The following is a 26,263-nucleotide window of genomic DNA, read 5'->3' as shown; positions in this document are numbered from 1 at the left end:
AACTGAGACACAAAGATGATTAACAAAGTTATCATGACTAATTAATGATAAGTTTAATCAGAGAGCCCAGTTCTGCTTACTCCAGATCTACTGTGGACCTCCGAGTTACATTGATTAATACACACTTAAGAAATAGGCTCAAATTTCACCAGATCAGATAGAAACACTGAAAAACAATTGAATAGACCGCCATAGGCTTTAACCTTTTATAATACTGCGTGCCATGTACAATATTCTTTCTTTGTGAGACCTATTGGTAATTAGGGTACATGCATTTTAAACACTTATTGTAGGCTTGTCCACTAACCCTGCTATATTTTGCAAAATCGTCTCAGGTAGGAGATATGTCTTCTCCCTTTGACATCCATAGTATGTTACCTATCATGGCACCTATCATTTTTCTGCCTCATATTCTATGTATGTTTTGTCTCTTTCACTAAAAAAATTTTCTTGAGGGCAGAATTCGCATCTGAGTCTTCTTTCTCCAATCAATGATACTAAGCAATTCATTTTCACCCAATAATGCTCAGTATTTCTTGCAGGCGGATATGTTCCTATCCATTTCATAGCCTATGGAATTATTGCAGAGCTATGAAGTAGGTTTCAAAGTTGTCATTATTTTTTGAGCTATGAGCACCTGAATTATTTTCCCACTTAACTAAACTAGATGAGAATAATTGTTATATTACTACATTCAATCATTTTTCAATGCCTTCTATATCAAACTTGTTCTTTAGAGATCCCATTGAACAAAACGAATCCATGTATTTCTCCCAAATGATAGACAGAGAATTTCACAGTGAAAAGTGGACAATTTGTCTGATAAGAGCTCCACCAGTCACTTCAACGAAATCCAGATCCCTGAAGTACTCAGAAATCCACGAGAAAAAAATTACTTTTCCAACCTAATACTGACCTTTCCTTAAAGACAGATTTTTTGCTTTAGAACTCCATAGACATTTCACACCAAGTAGTTCCATTGAAAATGTGTGAGTCGAGACTGTGTAAGAGCCTGACTCCCAGTATGGAAAGAGCAAATATATATTTAAAGCAAATAATTCAACAAAGTTCATTGTTCATAATTTATATTTTTTCACGAAATATATTTAAATGAAGGATTATTAACTATTCTAATTTTTCCGAAAAAATTTGATTAGATAAAACAAAGTACAGTAAGGGGTGTATATTACATTGATTAACAGACTGAACTCGAATATCAAACCTACATTTGACTTCATGTCCCATTACTTACCAACTATGTGACATTGGGAAAGTTATACCTCTCTCTGCTATAGTTTTCTCATCTGAAAAATAGAATGAATAATTGTACCTACCTAATAAGTGTATGTGGCTTAAAAGAGTTACTGCTTATAAAGGCTTTAGTAGAGTATTGGTACATAGTTAAAAGTTCTAAATATTTTTATAATAGAAATATCATGCATCAGTATGGATAATTAAAGTTTTGAAGTTTTCTTCATTTCAACTTCATTTTGAAGTTTCAAAACACAAATTTATGATTTACTGAAGTAATCTCAAATAATGTTACTATTTTAGAAAATAATATTTCTTTACAAGCAACACATTAAAGTTTTAATTTTTAGGCAACATGACTCACTCAAATAAGACCCGAAGTTTTGATATTATCATAGGAAAGGGGGTTACTTCCATAACCTTGGGCAAAGAACAATCCCCTATTGGGAATTGTTGATGAACATTATCTTCATCTATTTTACTCTACTAAAGTAAGTGGGTAGAGAGAAATGGGGCTAAGGAGTAGGTACAGAAAAGAAAGAGACACTCTCCCAGCTAGCCAGGTTAGCAAATGGAACTTTATATTGATATGGTCAGTAAAGCAAAGCTGTATTGCCCTTTCATCTGAACTAACTTTGAATATACGCAAAAACATGTATTTTAACTACCAGAAGATACAGATGGCTAATAGCACTTGGAAGGCTAAGCAGTTTTTTAGAAGGTGGCAGGGACCCAATTGTCAAAATCAAGTTCAGAAGCAAAACTCAGTATTTCGAGGGTAAAGGTAGAAGGTAGAATGGAGACTGTCAAGAATCCAGTCCTTCAGGGGCACTGCATGAGGTCCAAGGCTGAAATGTAGGCATAGAGGAAAACACAGAAATCAGGTAAGAACTGGGTCTTAGGATAATACTCTGCAAGGCCATTTGACGGTAAGTCTTAAAAATTAAATTCCTCCTTAAATTCCTCCTGTCCAAGGTAAGGAGTAGTTTGAAGAAACAACCAAGCCACTCCTAGGGGTGGAAGCCAAATGGCTCCAATTTGAGAAGACAGACTTCAATGCCTGATGACTCGCATCCTGGAAGGAAAGCCATCTTTGCAGAATACTGAGCAATGGAAAGAATACTAGCAGCATCTAGTGGCCGACCTGTGTAAGTGCCCCCGGACCTAGGTCCTAAGGTAGAAAAAGGGAGATCCTAAACATGGTGAAATAGTGACCGACTTTAATGGATTTCTCATTTCTGGAAGAATAACAGTAGAAACAAAGACAATTGTCCAGACTACCATGTTCAAAGCATCATGCGGAACATAAATAAGCATAAGATGTCCAAATAGTTTGGTAGAACTGTATTCCTCCTGCACAGTTTACCCAGATAGACCAAAATCAGTAAAGCATGGCTGAATATATTGATCTTTTCATATTTTTGATCAATCAATATATAGAGCATGAAAGTAATGAAGAATTAATTTCAAGAGAGTAACATATGACATATTCCCTATGCCCAAAATAGATATGGTTATAGAGCCTACTTAGATTCTACTTCTATGTCACTACTGGTATTTAACCACTTTCTTGCAGGAGCAGTTCTATATTATAATAATAAATGGAAGAATTTTTTTACTGTTTGCTATTTACCCAACTGTCTAAACCATTTACCCTTATATCTATGGTGATCAAAATATAGTTTATTCTAAATATTTCTGAAGAGCTGTTGAAATAAATCATTTGGAAGAATTGTTCTATTGAGGAGACAACTCTATTGACAACTTTGCCAAACGTCTGTGCATAATAGGACGTCAGTGTATTTTTTTCAAAGTAATCCACATTTAAAAGAATTGTTAAAATGATCTTAACGGGATGGAAGCAGCTTCTAGAAAAAAAAAGTCTGATAACTGAAAAAAAAATCAATTAAGGTCCCCTTTACAGGTAGAAAAGAAATGGACATTACCTGAATTCTCATTCACTCAATTGCTTTCAAAATATTAAGAATTTAGTTAATTCTTGCCTCTAACTGCTATATCAGAATTTAGCTTTTATAACTAAGAATCATTCCTTTTCTGAATGCAGCATAGTTGCAAGTTTCTCTTTAAAGCCTTTTAGAAGGCAGTTCTTTTTATTCACAGCTCACTTCTCTTCTTTTCTTAATTAGTAGCTTGAATGTGATTTTCTTTTTTTTAAATTGGGCAGGCTGTGTAGCTAAATGGTGTTTTTGACATTCCTGCACTGGGGACAGATTCAAAACGATGGCAGAGGACAATAGAGATTGACTACATGCCTCATGCACCCAAATCGAGGGAAATGCTGGTAATTACAGGAATTCGGCAACACTTTGTCTCTTGGCATCTGTACTTGGAAAAACAATGAAATAATCATGGACAAATATGATGTGAAACGTGTTTATGGAGTGGCATGTTTTATTAACACTGAGCACTACAGAGAGATAAGCACCACTTGCTAATTTTAAAATTTCTATGAACTGTGACAATTAAGCTTAATAATTATTTAAAGACTATAATAAAGATGAGTCCATTTTGTACTGCATTTTAGAGGAAAAAATAAGTAGGGTCTAAAGTTCAGTTTGGATAGTGTACCACCCGTGCAATTTTGTACTTTTCCTACCTGGTATGATTTGAAACTGGAAACATCTCCTGACACATTAGTCCCAAACTTAAGGATTTCCTCAGTTCACATTTTGCTTCTTCGCTAATTTTCTCTTGTTTTTGTTGTTGTGGAAACTATTAGTTGGGGGTCTTTTGTGCCTAAGATGTTAATTTTATACAGTGTTGCTGAACACCGTTGGTGGCCATCAGGAAACAGTAGGTCTAATTGAATAAAGCATTGAATATATTAACTGTTTCTTCCAGAAGTCATTTTTCCCATTACAGATTCTTCTAAATAACAACAAAAAGGGACGCTGATTGTTTTTAGTCCTTTAATGGAAAACTAGGAGAGGGAGGCTTGTTAGAGCCCTGGGCAGAGCACAGCAATGTCTTCCACTGCATTAGCCCAATGATAACAGATTCAGACTGGATATCAAAACCACTAGAACTTGCACTGAGGATTAAAAACATGAACAGATAAGACATTGAATTATTGATCAATAATACAGATTTATGTTCAGGAAAAATTTAATATATTTTAGCTTGATTTCCTATGGGGGAGACAAGACATTTCTATTAATTAGTGTATCCTCTATTTATTCCCTTCCATATTCTTGTGTATCGTTTGCAACTCATTGTCATTTCCTGAGTAATTTTAGAAGATAAACTTGCATATTTTACTTTGTAGCATGAGAATAAAACACAATGAATAGCTATTCTCTGACTATAAACCAGGGAATGCCAAGCTTCATTCATCTCTGTTCTTTCCTCACAGAGGAAGTTTATTATGGCATTTATACTGAAAAAAAAGTATTCATTATATTTGGTATAGAAAAGGGACGTGGCCAATAATTATTTCTGAGCCAGAGTTCTGTCAGCAGGAATGGAGTATGATTGCCTCCCCCGCTCATAACAAAAAACTCAGATGAGTTGATTTACAACACTCTGTCTATTGCTTGTATTCTTCCTGCATTCACAGCAAGATTATTCCAAAACGTTGGTACATATTCTATAGGTGCAAAGAGGCAATTTCTCATTAGACCTGTAACTTGATAGAGAACCACATTACAAAAGTATATGGAAAAGTAGATTGTGCCAGTAGCATATTCTCAATGCCTCTCTTTTTTATTTGCACCCACATTAGTTGAAGAGGAACAGAGCTGGCCTTGAGCAAAAAGATGAAGTAGGAAATCTAAGCCCGGCTTCTTTCTGTGGTCTCTCATCCTCCTGAGTTGTGAATTCTCCCCAACCTCCAAGGCCTCACCTCACCCCCCTACACAAGTACACATCTACTGCAAACTCTCTCTCCTCTGTTTCAAGTCAAAGGCTTACAGCAATTTTTGACTCCCAGCACAAATGATTCTAAGTCAAACAGCTGACTTTCCCTGAGATATTTGCATTTTAATCCAAATTTCTGTTTGTGAGATACAAAAACAATCCCCAGTTAGAGAGGGAGAAAGGTAAAAGATATTGTTCAAGAGCAAAAGGTAAAGCTGAAAGTGGGAACAAGATATATTTTTGGAAGAAAGTCAAGCAGGTCTTTCTGTTTTCCTGAAGATTTCTACCAACCACTTCTCAAAATAAGTTCTGAAGGCAAGTTTGATTCAGTTGTACCAGAGCAATGAAAGGAAAATCTGTATAGAAGTAATCAACACAGGGAGGCCCACACACTTATTCTCGTGTTTCCACAAACCTGATGCAGCTGTTCTCATTAAAAAAGAAGAGAAAAGGAAGGAAGGAATAGAGAGAGAGAGGAAAGGAGGGAGGGAGGGAGACGGGAAGGAAGGGGAAAAACATGCCCCACTCGGGGCTCTGTGCCTAAGGAAGCAACATGCAAGCATCATCTGTTTCTTCCAATCCTCTTGGACCCTAATTCTCACATCTTACTCAGAACTTAGGTTCTGAAGTCTGTTTGTACGGTAAAAATTATGTAGAATCAACCATTGCCAATTTTGCTCAACCATATCTTTTCAGTAAGTTCAACACTGACCCAAGGTTGTTTTTTTCCCTCCAGTCTTGGAAGCAGATTACTGTCTCCTAGTTGAGTACTAGATGGAGTGTGGGAGGTATTTTGTGTGAAAAATATTTGCTTTGATCCTTCTCAGTGTCGTGATATGGCTGCACTGTGAGAAGCACGCAACAACTGAATCTGAGAGAAACCAGAATCTCATCTCAGATTATGCTGTGCACAACATAGCTGAGTGGAGTGGCTAGAGCAATTGTTCACATTTATAGCCATGAAATCTAGAAGCTGCCCTGCTAAGAGTTGGTTTATCAACCCCAATCTAGCCTGATGATTTAACTTTTTCCCCAACACGAGCACCCATAGGTTCTTGACCCAGAGACTCTGCTTCTTAAAGTCAGTTCTAAACCTCAGTCCTCAAAGACTGATAGTTCTGGGAAAGGAGCCACTGGTTATTAAAGAATCTTCAAGAATCTCTGAGATAAAAAGCAGCATGACGGAATAAATGAGACTGGCAGAAAGAGAGGGGCATGAAGAAAGCTCTGGCTTTAGGTTTTAGCTAAAGCATTGAGGACAAATGCATGGGGATCTGGAGTATGGTGATGGTCAAATGTAGGACGTTTTGTTTTAAAATGTGCTCGCATCTCTGTGTGTGAATATATGATGATTAAATAGTGGGTGGGGGTACTAGGAGGAACTGTGAACATTAACATAGTTTTGAGACACTGGCGAAATGATAGAGAAAAGAAACTACAAATTTGATTTCACCATGAAAAAGAAATACTAGTTATAGAAATTCACATAAGTTTCACAGCATTAATGGCTTTTTGCTGTGTAGAATGAAAAGTATTATACTTATCAAAAAGTATGCTAGATTACTGTTGCTTTGCTTGACTTTAAGCATTCTCGCATACTTAGTATGTGCTCTTCTGCATGCTCTGCTCACTATTGTTTTTAGTCCAAATAACTTGAAATATAATTTATGTTTGCCATTACAAAAGATTATTTGGGAAGAATGTAAATTTATATTTCAGCATTACTGATAGTATTAATATGAATGCCTTATCAAATAACCGCTAGAAGCCTCTTCAGAATAAACAATAAGTATTTATGCCAAACCAAATTTTCTTTTTATAAGAAAATATAAAACTTATGCACATACGTGTTACGGTCCAGAGACTGTCAGCTTATCATATTTATTGTGAAAAAATAGTGCAGATATTATTTGGAGTAGTACTGGCATGCCCCCTAAATGCCATTAGCTCTCACGATGGGACTTTGTAGTGAATGCAAATATTCCTGTCCAGAGAGCTGCTTTCTTCCATGTAGTGATTCAGGGACCCAGGATCCCTCTATCTTCTAGTTATTCTATGTCCTACAACTTTATAGTCCTCTGTATCCAGCTGGTAGAAAAAGAAAGATATGGAAACGTCATATCTATTTTCTAAAAGCCTTGCCTTAGAAGTGACACGCATGACTTCCACAGTTATTCCATTGCGTTTTGCTTTACTACTACCCCCTAAGAATTTGCTGCCGGCATAATTTCTCCCAGGTTTCTTAGTTCATAAAAGTTATCCTTTTGTCCTATTTCCAGTTAGGAAATGAAGAACACAGGCGATGAACACTGAGCAGGACAGTGAGGAAAAGGTAAATGGATGTCACATTGATTCTAGGAATTAAATCAATCGTGATCTAACATCAATGCAATTGTGGGGAGAAGGGTGAGTGAGGAGCCACTAGTCCTACATCTTTACTCCATTGGCATTGCTGCCATTAGCTTGTTGGGTCAACTTGGGAAAATAGTTGCACTCTTTGGGCCTGTGTTTCTGTAGTTACAAAATAAGGGAATTGCATTAAGGATAACCTCATAAACCCATAATTTTAGATTAAATTACCACACAAGCCTGCATTAATTAATAACCTACGTGGTCTTGTCACAGGTACACATATGGTTTCATTTATTCTTCTTGAAATACTAAAACTAACCCAGAGACTTTATTATTAGTAGTCTTACTACCGCTACTATTATCACTACAATTTGAATTAAACTGACCTCTTTTTGAGTGCTTACTATGTTGCATACATTCTGCTAAGTGAAATATATTTATATCAAGCTCAATCAGCCAGAAGCAGCACAACTGAGAAACAAACCCCAAACCAACTCTGAAACTCTAACTCCTCATGGCTGTATTATACTAGATTCACAGACCACTGTAGGGAACTACTGGATAAGATGAATTATCATTGGGTGGTTCTATCATATCTGTATATGTGTAAACTCAGACCAAAGAGTGAAAAATCACTGTGGCCCATAATTCCACCAAGCGCCCCTCTTCAGTTTGAGCACTCTGTGTCTCAGTTTCCTTATTTGAAAAATGAAGTTTATATAGCTTACCCATAGCTCCCTCAAATGCCTTAAGTACCAATTAAGCCACTGCTCCAAAGCAATAAAAAATCCAACTTCTGAGAATTAACTATATGAACATAAGGTAATGAAGCCAACTCAATTATCCATGGTAAGAGATGACAAGGAAAAGTAAGACTAAATTAAATATACAGGTGTCCCCAAACCACATTTTTGCCATTCACCTAAGCTCTTAACTAGCGCTAATAAGCTGCAAAATAGATAGATTTGAATTTTATCATTTTCTTTCTCCACTTCCTTCTCTTGTCTGGTTTAAGTGCTAATGGGCAGTCAACCACCCTTTAAAAGGCAGGAAAAGCACAGGTTGGACAGTGCAATCAATAGACTGGATAATTAGCCTCTGAGTAATTGAGAGTTAACTGTCTTATATTAACTTCACCTCATTACTTCCAGAATATGAACAAGCCAGAGCAAGGTGGACACGGATATGAGAGAGCAGAAGAAAAAAGAAGGGTGGTAAATGAAAAGAGTTCTTTACCTTGGGGTAATCCAATGACATGAAGCCAGATGACAACGGCATCCTAGCAGAGCAACTCCAAACGTGACAAGATGGTCCACAAGAGCTGTAAGAGAGATGTTTCCCCTCAGCACCAAATTATTTTTCTCTTTTCTTCTTACAACAAAAGACTCACTCTAGGCTTTGGCTGTGTTCCCAAAAGATTGGGTAATTAAGCAGGTAAGGTTTCCAAGGAGAAATAAATATTTTTCAGTTACTAGACACTGTCATTGGGCTTTGATTCAAATGTGCATAATTTTTGAACAGGAAACATAATGAAAGGAATGTTTCACAAATTAATATAAAGCCCAAAGGCATACCTGGCACTCTCTTACATGAAATCATTGTCTTTCATAAGCCAGGAACGTCGACCGAGTACCTACCTTGGAAAATACTTTTCTCCTTGTAGTGTTAGCACTGGTTTTACGGAAGAAAAAAACTCAACATGAAGAAAAACGCTCACAAAATAAGACCCAAGCTTATTTTTTCTAGGTTTGACGGCATTTTACAATGTAATGATATCGGTTTCAGCGTCATAATGAAAAGTGTCTCTTCTTCAGAGGTTGAGAAACTAAAGAGAAGGGTTAAATGACAGGCATAATTTCACAGAGCGACTAATTCAAATTAGAGGTTTGAATACAGAGTGCTGGGCTCTAGGCCCAGAACCCCAAACTACTATTCTCTAAAAATAATGTGAAACTCTGAAAAGTAAAATGGCTTAAGAAGCTGAGAAAATTCCCCCCAAATATAATTTTAACTATGCAAGTGAGAATGAGTCAAGCACAGGTTGAATGACAATTTTAGGGTGTCAGAAAGTCACTGAGTCATCACCGGGAAAGTTGAACAAATGTTTTCCCTTATAGTGGCAATAGGTTTAGGGTGATCATTCTCCACTCTCTTGTCTGTTCTCCCAATAACAAAGAGAAAGATAACGATTTAATCATGCAATGGGAGATATACTTAGTGAGATCACAGTTTATATAAATTTGTCTTAGGAAGTTTGAAATAATGTGATAAAAATATATTTATGAATCTCATTTAAGCAAAATATAAAATAACATGAATATTAAAAAATTAAACACATCAAGAGTTGCATAACTTCTAAGATGACAGTGAGCTGACTGAGTTATAAATTCATTTAAATTGGTATATATTCCTATTATTTGAGCAACACATTTTTATGTTTAGACACTTTTGTAAGTTATTTTGAGTGCATATTATGCCATTATTTTAATGTTCACCATCAGTGTAATTTAAAATCTTTTTATAGTCTTTATTTTTCAAATGATTAAGTGGCCATACTAGTGCTGACTGCTAGGGGGAACAAAATCAGGAAATCAATAATATGGTAGTAAAATTTAGAGGCAATAAAATACTAAGATAAAGGCTGTGCCTGTTAACAACTCATTGCCCATTGGCTCCAAATACATCTTTCATTGCCTGCTCAACAAAAAAAGAGAAGGACCCTTTAAGTATTTTTGTCTTTGCTAGATGGCGTGATATTAAGCTTTGTCAAGAGGATACTGGAAGGACGTTGCATGAGAAAAGGGCTCTCCTTCCTAGTTCTGGTGTGCTCCTGGACAGGCTCCTGCCCCACAGGCAGTTTCTCCAGTAGCACACACCTGCACCGGCAGCTCAGGACCCCCCCGCACCTGGCTCCTGTCCTGTACGTGTGCGGTAGCAGCTGCACCCAGAGGCCAGCAGCTTCCCCAGTCATCCACTTCAGGCAATTGGGTATTTGAGGGCTTTCTGGAGAGAGACCTCATGGTAAAGAGCTTTCCCCAGCACCCTCAGAAATGGATTTCCAGCAAGTTCTAGAGGGCAGATTTCTAGCAAGTTCTACTAGTGCAACAACACAAAGATTTCTCTTCTATCCAGTGAGCCACAGCCGTGCCATCTCCGTCAAGGTCTACATCTCAGCCTTGGAGAGGCAACTCTTCCTTGGGTGCTCTATCTCATCCCTAGGGGTAGGGACTGTTCTTTGTATCTACTAATGCTATATTCTTTAGAATTTTCTTATTACTAGCAACCTTTAGTAACTACAATCCCCCGTTATAGTTAATAATTCTTTACTATAACTTTCCTTGTTCAAATGACTGCAGATTCTGTCTTCTGAATGGACTTTGACTGATACAAACTATGACTGAACCACTGTGATTCTCCATAATGTTAATATTGGAGAGATCACTGTGAATAATTTAGAGAAAATGCTAAGAAAATAAAAAGAATTTTTTAAATATGCTAGAAACTTGAATATTTATGCATTTGAAGGAGGCATCCACTATTTACATTTATTCTTCTAAGAAAATTTTCTTGAACTATGATAACTTTGAATTGTGCTAGGTCTTCAGGAACTCATCCCTTATATGTGACTGTCCTACATACACACACACAAGCTTTCTAAAATGTTGTTGATATTTTAATGCCAGCCAAAGGCTCACTAAGTATTGAGTCTGCAATTTATGCAAAAATATAACACTTTATAACTGCAAATACGAAACCACATGCTGACCAAAATTACAGAATGTTTAAAAATATTGTGAAATTGAAATGAGGTATGACTTTGTTCTCAAAGCAATAATTCTTTTATGCATCTCCTACCAGTACTTTCATCATGCTGATCCTGTCTGCTCAGTCAAGTATCTTTTTCTTTGCACTGAAAAGGAGCCACAGGGGGAATAATCTACTAGGCAGAACGGATCAGCATCCAGCTTGCAGACCATTGTGAATATTTATAGAGCATTTGAGTATTATTAGCTGAATCTTTTTCTCAAAGCACTGTTTTGTTTAATATGTGACCAGAATAATAGCTGAGACAAGAAAATTCTCTGTGTGTTTGTGGTGTGTGTGTGTACACACACACATATGCCCACATGCTCACATTTATGTAACTTGCCCACTGGAATTTTTCCTGTGGTATTTTCAATCTCCTTCTCAGACCCAGTTCTGACTTTCATCTCTCATTTCAGATATCTTGCAAAATCTAGGACTAGAACTTCTTTCTCTGGAGGCATGAGAAATGGAAGCAGATTTCACTTTACAAAAGCAATGCAGGCTCATTCAAGAGAAATCAAGAAATACAGATAAGCAAATGTCTCTAAGTAAAACCCATAATTCCTCTAACTCATCCAGAGTCAATTTCTGTTACCACCTTGTATACACACACACATGTACACACATTCACATACACAAATCACATTCTTCAGGATCTTTTTCTAAATATGCGATATGTGTATTTACTGTTTTTCTAATAGATTTTTCCAACTAGTCCACTTGTATTGTATGTTACATTTCAGTACTACAAAATTTCAGTATTGAAAAGAGTACAAGGTAAAAATAAATGACTAAAAGAGGAAGATGAAATACAAAAGAATTCTAAAAATGTCTGAAAAAACTTTGGAACTAGGAATATTTATTTTCTAACAAAGCATTGTGTTGAGCAAACAAATTTCTTTTGGTTAAGTCCCCTTCTATTGAAGGAAAACTGCATTGCTTGTAATAATTAGAAATACTGAAATGCAACCAAGAATACATGAAATACATCCAGATATATCAGAAATAGCGGTCAGGCCAAAAGTTTAAGGTTCAAAAGACCGAGATCTAGAGTAGGAAACATCAAAGCAGATCAGGCCAGTTGGCTGTCACTGAATTTTATATCTTATTTCAATGCCAAAAAAGAAAGAGTTGATATAGCTGTCTCAAAGTCAGTTATGAAAAATCACTTTCTCTCTTTCACACAGATTGGTCATAATGAACTTCACAAAGCAAGTAACTTAGTAAATTAAAAGTTTGCCATAGGATCAATATGTACTTTCTAAGGCAGTGTGTGTATGTATGTGTATGTGCGTGTGTGTGTGTGTCTAACTTGTAGGAAAACTGTCTGAAATATCTTAAGTAAAGGCTGTTCTTTGTTGTACAATCTTATCTCAGAAAAGTGACTTCACTAATGTGTAAATTCCAGCATAGATTTTTTTTCTTCTGCCAAGAAAACTAAAAGGATCAGATTTGTGTCACCATTATCTAAGAATAAGATGACACTCTACATTATTCCAACTTGAGGATAAAGAATTTCCTAGCATGTAATGATTTATTTTTGATGTTGAACAAGTCACTTGTGGAAATACATAAGTTGATTTAGTAAACGTTTTCAAAATATTATGTTGCTATCAGTAAATAGAATCCTCTATCAAAATTAAATTATAGACTTAGTAGTAAATAAATTTGCTTTCCTAAAACTTTAGCCAGAAATAGAAAACACAATATTTTTATACTCTCCACTCACAAGAAATTTCCAATATGATTCCTAAAGGATTTCAATATAAAAGAATTTTCATTCTTTTAGTATTAATGTACTATTACTTGTCTTATTTCCAATTTAAGAAGATGACCTAAAGAATTACATATTGGGGAGTTCAATTCTTTAAAGAGGAATCTGGAAAACTTCCCAGATGATATATCTACATAATAAATTGTATATAACTCAGAGGTTTAGATGATCGAAGAGGCAAGGAAGAATCAGTAATTAAACTTATTCTCCATGGACAGACTGTTCACCTAGGGAAATTTCTATGTAGGTTTTCTATTGCCTGGCATGCCTACTGCCTGGCTGCTTTAGAAGGCATGAGGTCATTACAATTAATCTTACAATATCCCGATATTTCAACTCAGCAGCTCCTAATACCCTACGAAAATACCCATATCATGATTTAGTAAATCTTTAGTCATTAGAAAAGTGGAGTTTTACTTTGGCAATTGAATGCCTACTACATAAAAAAACCTGTTTTAAGAGAGATTCAAACATGCATGAAATAAGATCTCTTCTGCCCTTTAGGAATTAAAATGTAATTAGGAGGAGAAGACATAAATATGAAAATTACAAACAGAAGCTTGTTTTAAGAGTTAGCATTCAAACAGTAAACCCATATCTATGTATATTAAGTAAACTATGGTTTCAACTCTAACCATAAATGTATTCTTGAATTACTATATCGAAAATTCTTCATATTTATTGAAACTTATAAGTGTCCAAGTAAAATATTTTGCTAGTTTAAGTAGAAAAAGGTTGTCAATAATTTCAGACTGCTTTCCTCTTATAACACAAAATGTTGACTGTGAGAAAACCAAAATCTCAGAGATAATATCTACTCAATCTAAATTATAAACTATTGTTGGGATAAAAGTATTAAATAAGATGAATACAACAGATCACCACACACTCAATTATGAACAATTGAAATCTTGAATCCTGTAAACAAATGTGGAAATTTGGGCAATGAGGTCAAATCTCTGATGTAGAAACTCAAGAGGATAGCCTAAGTAAATAATCATACAACATATTCAGAATTATAAAGTATATACAAGATAGAGGACTTACAAATCTTCCATAGATATTTTGGATGGTGGGGAGATAACCTCACTTTTATATTTCACAAACACCAACAAAAACCATAAGAGTCACACTGATTTCAAACAGCCCATTGATGGTAAAAATATAGCTGATTTAGGGTTAAATATTTAGAGTAGATATTCCTCTATTTCTCCAATATGCAGTAACGTCATCTTTTATCAGGATATACAACAGTTGAAGAAAAGAAGTTGCACACCAATATTATCTTTAAAAGTGGAAACAATAGTTTAGAAGTACCTATAAAATTTGGTTTGTAATTATGAAAAGTTAGATTTCAAACTTCCTTGAGTTTGGGAAATTGCTATTTGATGTTTAAGTGTCCTGTGAGTTTACCTTCACTGCTTCTCAAAGAAAAGTACCAGACTTTTCCCACTTCAGAAGTGTGACTTTCCCATGATACATTTTGAATTGAACCATGGTTGACAGTTTTATTACAAATATGTTGCACTTGTAATTGTTATACCAAAGAAAGTGATTGAAAAAATTTGCAAAGTTATAAAATTGGACTTTAGTTCTGTAGAGAATGAGAAAATAAATGTTAGCTTTAAAAATAATATCCTCAGAGATGTGTACATCAAGACGAAAAGATTCAAATTTGATTTATTATTCACTTTGGGTATAGCACTTTCTGATCTGGAAAAAAAAAAAACTGTCTGAAATTATTCCCCTCTACATAACTGGTGACAAATCACTACATATAGATCTCTTTTCAAAAGGCTCACTGTCCATGGCATAAAAATTGCTTGAAAGGGTTCCGTTGCTATTTTAACATCTCCCACCACACTATACAAATGCCAGTCTGACCACTCTGCCTTTAGGGCTTTCAGAAAGCGGCTTTCTTTAAAGGTTACAGGTGATGTTATGTCTTCTAAGAATGTCAGCTCTCTTGATAGTTCTCCACGGTGTGAACATGTTTGATACTAAAATTTAGGTAAACGGGTTTAATTTGAGAGGGGATTCTATTCTTGGGTCCATTTTTATGTTTTCTAATTGTTTCATATATTAGTTTTATTTTAAACAAAAGCCATTTTGCTTCATTTGCATAGCTTTTAGCTTTAATTCCTTTATTTTTACTTTTCATCAGGTGAAATGATACCTTAGACCCTTATATCTTTAGACCTTTAGACCCCGGAGGAGAGATGTTTTGTTTAGAAACAGTACTCAGTCCCACCTGGGTAATGGACACTTTGTCACACTCTTCATTAGAAATCCTCACGTACAAAAGAGCAAAACTGTAAAGTTTCTATGACAACACACTTGTGGTTAGAATGGATTTTATTTTGTAACATTTAAAAAATTATTTTGGTGTTATTTCAATTTTAAAAAGCTGAAAAAATATGTTATAAGCTTTAGTGTATTCTTACACAACTCAAAAATTAATTCACTTAAGAAAAATAAGCGTGACAAGTCTTTAGATGATCAGCTGCGTTAATTACTATGCCTTTTTGAATTAAAAGAAAAGTTGCATAGAAATTCAGTTTGCAATAAAACAGAATTCTAATACAAATACGCAACATTTTATTTTATCTTGGTGTTTGGAAAGGTTTCCTTTCAATACCTAAGTAAAAGTTCACAGACTAAGCTAATCAGTGGTCTAAACTGCATTAAATAAGCATTATTATATTTTCCCTCCTGAGCTCCTAATTTGGAGATTACTCAATTATAAATTAGGTATTTTTCTTTATTTTTTCTATTAGAGAAAACAATGTGAATTGTTACTACTTTGTATATTTTTAATAAGAATTGGGATGACAGTTTGGTAATGCTTTTGACAATAATTTAATGCCAAGTAAAAATATACATTAAAAACTCAAAACGGGGGCTGGCCCGGTGGCATAGTGGCGAAGTTTGCATGGCATTCCACTTCGGTGGCCCAGGTTTCACAGTTACGGATCCTGGGCGCAGACCTACTCACCGCTCATCAAGCCATGCTGAGGCGGCGTCCTATACGGAAGAACTACAGTTCTACAACTATGATACACAACTATGTGCTGGGGCTTTGGGGAGAAAAAAAGAAAAAAAAAAAAAAGAGGATGATTGGCAAAAGATGTTAGCACAGGGCCAATCTTCCTCAAAAAAAAAAAACTTCAAAATACAGGATACAAAGATGCAGAGAAAATATATATGGTAAAAGTTGATGATGTTGCTAAAAATACATACCTAGCAGAAGTAGTATTAACATTGCAAAAAAATCAAATGATCCTATGCCAAGCTTCACCCCAAGGAAAATTGCAGGCAAATTAATAAAATATCAAGGTTTTGAAGATTCATAAGACCACAAGTGAACTAAAAGCATCATTTAAGCTTATTATACCATCACATGAGCTCTGTGCCCAATTACCCATCTGGTTCATAAGACTCAGGAATAAAGTTGAATTGCTCCTCCCCAATCCTACTGTAGGGTAGTCATTCACTGCCCACCTCACATTCTGGGCTTACCACTGTCCCTCATGCTGGAGAATTCTTAAGGCATTTTGGAATGGATTCCTGAGCATTATGAAGTCATTTATCTCTGCTATTGGGCAAAGTTGAAGAAGCAACATGAGTTCTCAGAGTTGCTTTTTACATAATAGCCTATGTTAGTATAGGACTGTTGTCAGACCACATCCCCAACAGTTATAACCTTCCATCTTAAAATTTGTGCAGACAGCTCTGCTAACCTCCCTCAGATGTGAGATGCGATAACCACGGCACACTGCCATCTCACATGATACCATCAATTCTAAGTTTACCATCAATATATACACTGTTCTCTAAATGGCACATTTCTGATTATGAATTTGTTTTATGTTCCACTCCTGAGTGCCAGGGTTCCACCTCAGTTTATTGTCACCCACCTGTATTGCAGGTGTATAGTCATCTAGTTGGCAGCCATATAGTGACTTTTTTTTCCACCCTAAATTTCCTACCTTCGGCTGTCTATGACTAAGCTCCAAATCATGTTGCTATTTTTATTGCTTCACCAAACTTGCAGCATCTTCAATAAGAGTTCACGAATTTAGGTGTTTAGGTTTTAATGTTAAAGGTAGCATATATTCCTATTGCAAGTACATGCCATCTCAACATTCCCTACACACTAAAAGAAAGAAAGGAAGACAGAAAGAAGGAGGGAAAGAGATAAGGAAGAAGGAAAAAAGGAAGGAAAGAAAGAGGCAAAGACAGAAGGAAGAAGGAAGGAAGGAAAGAAAGAAAATGAAGGAAAATTTCTGCCGTTAACTGGTTGATTATGAGGAGAACACTTAACCCACCTGGGTGTCAACTTTTTTTCAGTTGTAGCATATAAATCACTACTTTGTACAATTTTAGTTTTGCAACCATACTTTTAATTAAATTTGGGGTCAAACTCCAATATATTAAACAAAAGCTTTGCTGTTCAGTCCTCTGCTGTCTGGGCCCCTCAGAACATAGTAGAATTATCCCTGGAATAAGAAAATAATAACTGTATTTAATCAGAGCTTACCACACGTCAGGCATTCTGCTATGATAGTTACATACAGCATCCATTTTTGTAGCAAAACGAGCTCTTAGCATGGACAGGGAGCAATACGGAGTGTTGGTTTAGCAGCTAAGGTGCAGAGTCAGTCTGCTGGGGTTGGAATGTCAAGGCTAACACTTGCTTAACTATACCATTTGGACAAGTTATTTCATTTGTCTATGCATCAGTTTATTCATCTGTAAGATAGAAATAATATTACTTTCCTTATGGGCTTGGTAGCGTGGGGTTTAAATAAGATAAAATATCCAAGCACATCGTAAGCACTCAATGCACATCAACCATTCTTATTCTCTCTAATTTATAGATTAGGAAAGTGGGGCTCAGAGAATTTAAGTAACAATCCTGAATCACATGGCAGTCAAGGTCATAGCTAAAAATCAAGCCTGTCTACAGCCCCTAAACCATGCTCCCATTCACTACACTTGATCATTTCTCAGATCCTCACTGGCAGAATGTGCATGATTCTGTGACATACTCACCCAAAGTCAAGTCCTCACACTCTTCTTAGCTTCTTAATTGGTTTATATTTCTGACAAACTGCTACTTAATAATCTTAAAATACAAAACCTAGGTCCTTTGGTAATGCTATTGGTTTTTTTTTTAAATTATTGTTATGCACACACAAAAACAGAAACCTTTAAAAAGTGAGATTACACTACCCTATTGTTCTGCAACCTGTTTGCTTTATGTGTCTTGGGCACCTTTTCATGTCAGAATTTACAGAACTACACTTATTTTTTTTTTAACAGGTTCATAGTGTTATATCATATGATGCCCCATAATCACTTTCAATTATTCTTGGTCATTAGATTTTTTTCCAGATTTTGGGGGGGTTTTTGTTTTGTTTGTTACCAAAACCATATTGAAATGAATATTCATTTACAAAAATCTTTGTGCACTGGCATGACTATATTTATAAGAATTTGTAACATTGATAACATTGATATCACTATGCCAAAAGGTATATGCTTTTTATATTATGCTAGATACTGCCAAATTGCCCTTCAGTAAGTTATACCAATTCACATGCTCATCAACAGTGTATGAGAGTACCTATTTCTTCGCTCTCTCGACATTTTTTAAAATAACAACATAATTTAAGAAAAGATAATTCAAACCATATCTGCAAATACATTACGCTGGTTGGTTTCTTACTTATTGTTTATTTGTACTCTACTATATTTTTTTTTAAAGATTTGAGGTAGCTTATAACATTAACTTACATATAAATGAGACTGTTCAATTTAAAATATAAATATTAATCCATACCAAAAAAAAGAAGGGCAAATATATCAGAAAATTTGGAAAGATTTACTCCTGAATGGCTGGGACTATTCTAGACAACAGAGATATGGTAGAGAGTAAGATAGACAAGTTTCTGGTCTCATATATCTTTTACTTCAGTAGAATAAATACAAATAAACAACTTAAAATATAAATAAACATGATTTCAGCTGGGGAGAGAGGCTACAAATAAAATAAAACATGTAACCATGGATAGGGTTACTTTAAAGTAGATCAATCTTAAACAGAAAGATCATATGATTATGTATCTATACCAGAGAATGATTCAAGTGAAAGCAATCAGCGGGTTTTTAATCACTAATTGGAGGAGAGAAAAACTCTATTCCATGTCCATAGAGAGATGAGCTGCTGGGCAGATCCACGACTTTGGTAATAAGGAAAAACAGGCAGAGGGATATAGGTGGCTTATGGCAAATCAATCATCACACTTAAAAAAAATGCTCTCACCTCCAGATGATACGTTTGTCCTGTCATTTTCCACAATTGATGGGAATTACCGATTCCTAATCATTTACCGGATGCTGTGGGGCGACGGAGAGAACTAAATCTCATATCCAATGAAGGTCAACAGAAAGCCAAAAGAGTAGAAAATAGTTCACTTCCATAACTGGCTTATACAAAGAATTCCCCTATCTTTCAACGAAATTGTTTTCAGGCTTCTCAGAAGACCTCCAAGTTTTCGTTCCAAAGTAAAGATATGAAAGTTAAGTATGATTTCCTGAAAGTCAGTGATGAGGCGAGACAACCAGGGTATTTATGAGTCTCTTATACTGTCATGCTCGAAACTGTAGAATGTTAAGCAGACTACTGATTCACTAGAGAAATACTCCCAGTCATCTCAGGTTTGTTTACAACAATAGACAAAGGAGAGACATAGCTCATAGATCAGCGTGTCATAAAATAGAGACAGCTCACTGCCAAGGGCAAATTTAGAACTCTGAATGAGGAAAAGATACTGTGCCCACACAGCACCCAGACACAGAAATCCAAGTGAGACAATAACGGTGTCAAAATTATAACTGCCATGTATAGTACAAGAAAGCTCATAAAAAGAAACTTAATTCTACGGTTGTAATTAGAAATTAATGGAAAAATCTCAGCAAAATCTTCAGAGTGAAAACACAGCCCAAGGGGATCCACCTGAAATGGTTTACCAAATTAATGATTAATTATCAAAGGACCTATGCAAGTAACAACAGAGAAGATTTTTTAATTATGTATGTATAATTCTATAATGATAAATTTGAAAGCATCAATGAGATGTACTCCTTTCTGGGAAGATGGTTACAAAATCTAGTACAAGTTGAAGTAGAAAACCTGAAGAAACGAAAAGCCATAGAAAAAAATATAATTGTAAAAAAAAATGACAAAATATATCAAAAGAAAGGTTTACAGCAACCTCTTTCATATTCTCAAGGAAAAGATAATTTGTATATACACCATTAAAGAATATAAGAAAGAGTGACTTTGGATAGAAGGATCTTAAGAGAGTTTATTGATGGTCTGATGTAACTCCCTCATAAGAATCAATGTCCTAATTCAAACCCATCTGTGAAGGAATACCTTTCCCTAAGACTTTGTTAGCAGCAATATTGCCTTTTTCCTGGTTCCTTCTCAAATCCTTTCTAATCAGAATGGACATTAACCAAAGGGTTAGTGGGAGAAGTTTTTGATGTTATGTTTCTTCAGAGTCTCTAGCCTTGCTCTTTGATGTGTCAGGATATATACCAATAGTATCAAGTCCCTGATTCTAACTTTGAAGAGCCTTATTTACTTAAATGTTACCTGTGGGAGGAATTTGGGAAATAACATTCTAAAGCAATTAGTTTGGTACAACTCAAAGAACAAAGGAACAACAGGAAAGACATAATGCAAATGTGTGGCTTCTCAACACCACACTGCCTTGAGAAAAGCATGGTCAGATGCCTAGCAGACAATGGCACAAGGAGAAGTTTTAAAATGTTCTGCTGTTCTACATTCACTTACAGTCTTATTTTAATGTTAAGCTTCAATTTGATTAATATTACACATTTGACACATAAAGGTTACTTAGAGAAAATTCACTTATGAATACAGATACGAATATTTCTAAATAGAATACAAGCAAATTGACTTCAACAGTGCATCTATCATGACCAACTTAGTTTTTATTCAGGAATATAAAGATTTTATAATCGTAGGAAATCTCTTTAACAGCAATGTTCAAATAAGAGAACACGTTTGATAATCTTGATAGACTCCAAAAAGACATGTGATATTATTCAATTCTTCTTCCTGATACATATTTTAAGAAATGAACAATTCACCATTATGTATCTTAAAATAAAACCAAAATTATTTTTGGTAATGAAATTCTAAAGGTTTCAGGAATGAGACTAGCATTCTGCATTTCTCAATACTAATATTTTTCTAAATGTTCTAACTAATACATAAAGATGTGAAACAGAGAAAAATATAGCAATAAGAAAGGAGGAGGACTGGCCCTGTGGCTTAGCGGTTAAGTGCACGCGCTCCGTTACTGGCGGCCCAGGTTCGCATCCCGGGTGCACACTGACGCACGGCTTCTCCGGCCATGCTGAGGCCGCGTCCCGCATACAGCAACTAGAAGGATGTGCAGCTATGACATACAACTATCTACTGGGGCTTTGGGGAAAAAAAAAAAAGGAGGAGGATTGGCAATAGATGTTAGCTCAGAGCAGGTCCTCCTCAGCAAAAAGAGGAACATTAACACAGATGTTAGCTCAGGGCTGATCTTCCTCACAAAAAAAAAAAAAAAAAGAAAGAAAGGAAGAAGCAACATTCTCACTGGCATTCTTTACTGAGAGAACCCCAAAAGAATCTACTATAAAATTTATAATTAGTAACGGAATTAAGTAGCGTAGCCTTTTATAAAAAAATAATGAGCAAATAATTTAAATTAACTACTATAAACTACAATGAAAACAATTCCATTCATATGGCGAGCAAAATCTAGGCAGGATCTTCATGAAAAACATAAAATATTAAGATTTGAGTAAATCATGAGCCATTCCATTTTTATAAATCAGAAAATTGATTTATGTAAAAGTGCAGAGTTTCCAAACTGACATATAGATTTAATGCCACTGTCTTCAAAATTCAGATGGACTGTTTTTGAAGTTAGTACAACTGTTCTCAAGTTTATACGCAAGAATTAATATGTCTAACCGCTAATATATTTTTGACAAGAAAAATTGATGGAGGAAAATTTTTTGTGCTAATTATAGTATATTACAAATCTATAATAATAAGATAGTGTGATATTGGCAAGAAAATTTACAGAAATGACTAACACCTGTTACCGCACCAGGTCCGTTTTTGCCTGCCACCCAGAAAGCCAATCACCTAGACGACGAGATTGCAGAGAGAGAGGGTTTAATTACAAGGCAGCCAAGTGAGGAAAACGGGAGAACAAGTCTCAAATCCGCCTCCCCGAAAATAGGGACTCAGGGCTATTTATGGGAACGGACAAGGTGGTCTGAAATGATTGGAGGTGAGGAGAGATGAGGTAATTGATGATCTACGCAAGCGTAGTCAGGCTTCATGTCTCTTTGTAGGACACATGTTCACAGAATGGAGGCATTAGCATGCCCTGAGGGTGGAGTTCCAACCTCTTGCCGTCAAAAGAGCCCAGTTGATGGGTTGGTGGTCTCAGTCTGGCCTGAAGTGGACAAGGGGTTCAGTTCCTGGAAAACAATAGCTCAAACACCCTTTACCATGGTAACCCAGGCTGCAGGGAGATGTCATCTATAGGAACCTAGTGGGAGTCAGACTGCGTATTGCCCAAACAGCACAATTAACAATGAGTAAGTTTATCATACAGATTTAAGTCCTTGCCTTCCTTTCTGATAAGTTTCTAGGTAAGGCCATCCCCCCTTCTTCCTGGTGCAGGGAAGAAGATACCTTTACAGATGGAGATTTTCTTTATAAATGTAAATGTCTCTCATAAAGGGTAACTAGAACTAAGAATAGGCTTAGCACGACTCACCCAGGTACCCAGAGATATCTATGGTGATGGCCTGTTCTGGCGGCAGGCCTCCCATTCCAAACTCCTTTGGTTAGTTAGTGGGGGTGGGGGCCTATTCTGATCCCCCATGGTTACTAAATGTTTAATCATCAATGGCTAACTCTTTGCCGGTTTCAAACCCACAAAGATAGCCCTGAAACAGACCTTTGTATACAAAAGAATTTAATATGTGATATGAAGGATTATGGATATCAATAACAAAGGGGTAAATTATTCAATAGATAGTGTGAAGAAATTAATTATTAGAAAGCCAGACTTACACTCCATAGCATACTTCAATACAAATCTCAGATGAATTTGAGTTAAAGAAAAAAAGTATATCAGAAAAATAAAAACATTATTATACAACTGATTTCAGAACAGGGAAGAACTTAAAGAGCAGTAAATAACTCAGAAAAAAAAAAGAAACATATTTATGTGTATGTGTGTGTGTACGAAATTTTTAACAGCATGCATGTCAAAAAAATGAAAAGGAAATTAAAAAGCAAAATAAAATTTAGAAAAATTTGTCACACTTAGTAACCTTTATATGATATAAAGACATCAAAGCAATGTCATTGCCACAGGGCTCTTCATATATAGGAAACAGAGCAAAAACACAAGTCAGCTTTTTTGCCATTATGCTTAGAAGCATAGGAAGCAGGACAGAAATAAAAAACTCATGATCATTAGGCTCAGCTGTGTCACTCTGATGTGGTCAGTTTCATATTTATAAGCCTCCTGTGAACAAAGGAGGCATAGGATTATATGCCTTCCCCTTCTTTTTTCAGAAGAACACTTAAAAAGGCAACAAAAAAGCAAAATGGAAGGAAATAAAAAATGCAAACATAAGAGTTATTATTTTTGTTGATGATATTATTTTGGTTATTATTCTGTTTCAGGCTAAGTAAGGAAAGCAAGACAATGGGGTGACTCACCAAAAAAGAAAAAAAAATGGAGAAGTGATGAACTTTGAATTTCCAAGCAATGAATAAAAAATATACTGGAGGGGGGAGTAATTTTCCTTCTACCCTTCTAGGTTCTTGGCTGAGACTCCCCTGTAATAAAAGACAGATTAACAAGAGAAAAGTAAACAGAAGTTTAATACCATGTATAGCTCCTGTATACATGGGAGAGACCCAGGAGAACTAAGTAACTCCCTGAAATGGCCCAAGCCGCCACCTCAAATACCATCTCCAATTGAAGACAAAAGATGTTGGTGGGAGCCAGAGAGGGAGGCTAGTTATGGGAGGTTAACAGACAGAGCACAATAAACACTGGTAAGATTGTTATCCAGATTTAAGTCATTGCCTTCTACATAGATAAGTTTTCAGAGATTTATTCATCCTTCTTTTCTGTTTGTAAGGGAAACATCCCTACAAATGGAGATTTTTCCTTATAAATGTAAATTTCTCCTACAAAAGGGTAACTTCTGCTCAGTTTTCAGAGCTTCTCCTGCATCTGCTGTTTGTTAAAAATTACCAGCTCAAGATAATCCTTATGCCTAAGAAACATATTTTGGGATGGCAAATTCTACTCCCCTTCAATATTAAGGATAGATGACTAACAGCAAAAAAGATCATTTAAGGCTACATATAATTTTTAAGAGTTGGGGTTCCTGTATTCCATTCCCACCACCCATGATGTCATCTCTCAGGTCGTATAAGCACTACCCACAAGCTAAGACACTTCCTTCCTTACGTCCTCGTCTCTTTTTTCTTTCATCAGTGCACCATCTCCTGCCTCTTATTCCTTCAAGTCCTTGCTCAAACTGGCTATCTTATGTAATAAAATGATTTCCTCCAAAGTGCAATTAGACACAATAGGGCCACCCGCCCCCCTTCAGAGGATAAAATATGACTGTTGCTTTGTCACCCGCATATCCTGAAAATGTGGTCACCAAAAATACCTTCGATAAATAAAAATCCTCTTAAACATATATGTATGGATGTGTGTGTGGACATGTGCACTTTAGTTGTGCACAGAGTCACAACACAGGAAATAATTCACTTTGGGATAATGCATGCCACAATCATAGGCAACTTTAAATTTCTGTGGTTAAACGAAGTTTCAAAAACTCTGTCCAAGTCTGATCTAAAGGGCTTACTGATCTAGGCCCTTTGAGAAGTAAAACTTTTCAAAAATACAAAGTAGAAAATTGTGATCACTAAGCCAAAGTTACCACTGTGATGTTCTCTGTGTATGGCTTATTCAGAGCCCTACAAAAAAGAACACAAGGTAAGCTGGTAGCCTCTGAAGCTCCAGCCCCATGCTTCTTCAAGGCTGCAATCCTGTGAGCTATTCTTGCAATGGCCTTTGATATGAAATAGTGAAAACACTGGATTATCCTAAGAATACCATTTTAAAAGGAGGAATTTCTGGGATTGCTTTTTTTCTACTGTTGACCCAGAAAGACCTACGAATCCACGGGCGAGGAAATTGAGAATGTGACAAGACCATCAGAGATTGCTCAGTTACAGTGAAGGAGCTGGAGCCGCCATGTTCCACGGCAGGGATAAATCACAGTCCACGTTTCCGTAAGGCAGGGATCCGTTAGGAAAGGAGAGTTGAACATGGGAAAAATTCTAGAGCCAGTTCACTATTCCAGCACTCCTGGGTTGCTTTTCACTAATGACCAGGAAAAGAATTATATTCCACCACCAAGTACTAATAAGCATCCAGAAAAGATGTAATTGTCCATCAACACCATTTTTGAAATATAGATGTTCTGATCAAAGGTCTAGCCTACATTAGCTCAATTAACTTACACATGTGTTCTCTTCTAGTGCCATGGGCAATGTGATGTCTTAGTCACCAGCCCTGAAAGTTTTCCAATTTAATCTCACTCAGTTATAATCACTGCCTTGGGTTATTCATTCTAATGCACTTTGCATACAGTACACAATGCTCCCAGTCACCTGGTCCCCACTCACCCATAATATGCTGGTTTCATTACTCCAACAATCATCTCCTGGACTTTTCTTTAATAGTCACTGCAAGCAAAGTAAGAACTGAGTATTGCTTTCTGTCCGCCCTTGGGCTGTGACCGCAGAATGTTCCTCCACATCTCTGGGAGGCAACCCAGCTGCTTGAACCGATTTTTCAAGTCAGTCCTTTGCCCCATGTCGTCTATTTTGATTCCACCAGCTTATGCCGAGGATAGAGAACACATGCCCTTGAGTGAACACCCAATGCCAATTTGAGTCCATTTTCCTACCCTGTTTTAGCCAAGCGTGGATCTTGCCTCTAAACACTCATTGCCTTTCCTTCTGCCACCACAGCTGGTTGCTGTCCTCGA

At 36.1% G+C, this 26,263-nt stretch overlaps 1 long non-coding RNA gene across 2 annotated transcripts; it reads right to left on the bottom strand.

Annotated features, from left to right (window-relative positions):
• Positions 1–8,731: 8,731 nt before the first annotated feature.
• Positions 8,732–22,624, bottom strand: LOC131403421 (uncharacterized). 2 transcript variants are annotated; one of them, XR_009219375.1, is made up of 4 exons: positions 22,267–22,624; positions 19,389–19,462; positions 17,461–17,559; positions 8,732–8,800 (listed from the first exon to the last, which is right to left on the bottom strand). It is a non-coding gene; the product is annotated as an uncharacterized LOC131403421 (long non-coding RNA). The 2 variants fall into 2 exon arrangements; XR_009219373.1 differs by having other exon boundaries at positions 22,255–22,623.
• Between the last annotated feature and the right edge of the window lie 3,639 nt (positions 22,625–26,263).

This window comes from Diceros bicornis, chromosome 1 (assembly GCF_020826845.1).
Source record: "Diceros bicornis minor isolate mBicDic1 chromosome 1, mDicBic1.mat.cur, whole genome shotgun sequence".
Taxonomy (NCBI): Eukaryota; Metazoa; Chordata; class Mammalia; order Perissodactyla; family Rhinocerotidae; genus Diceros; species Diceros bicornis.
The sequence above is the reverse complement of the archived record's forward strand: the minus strand, read 5'-3'. Positions and strand labels throughout refer to the sequence as shown.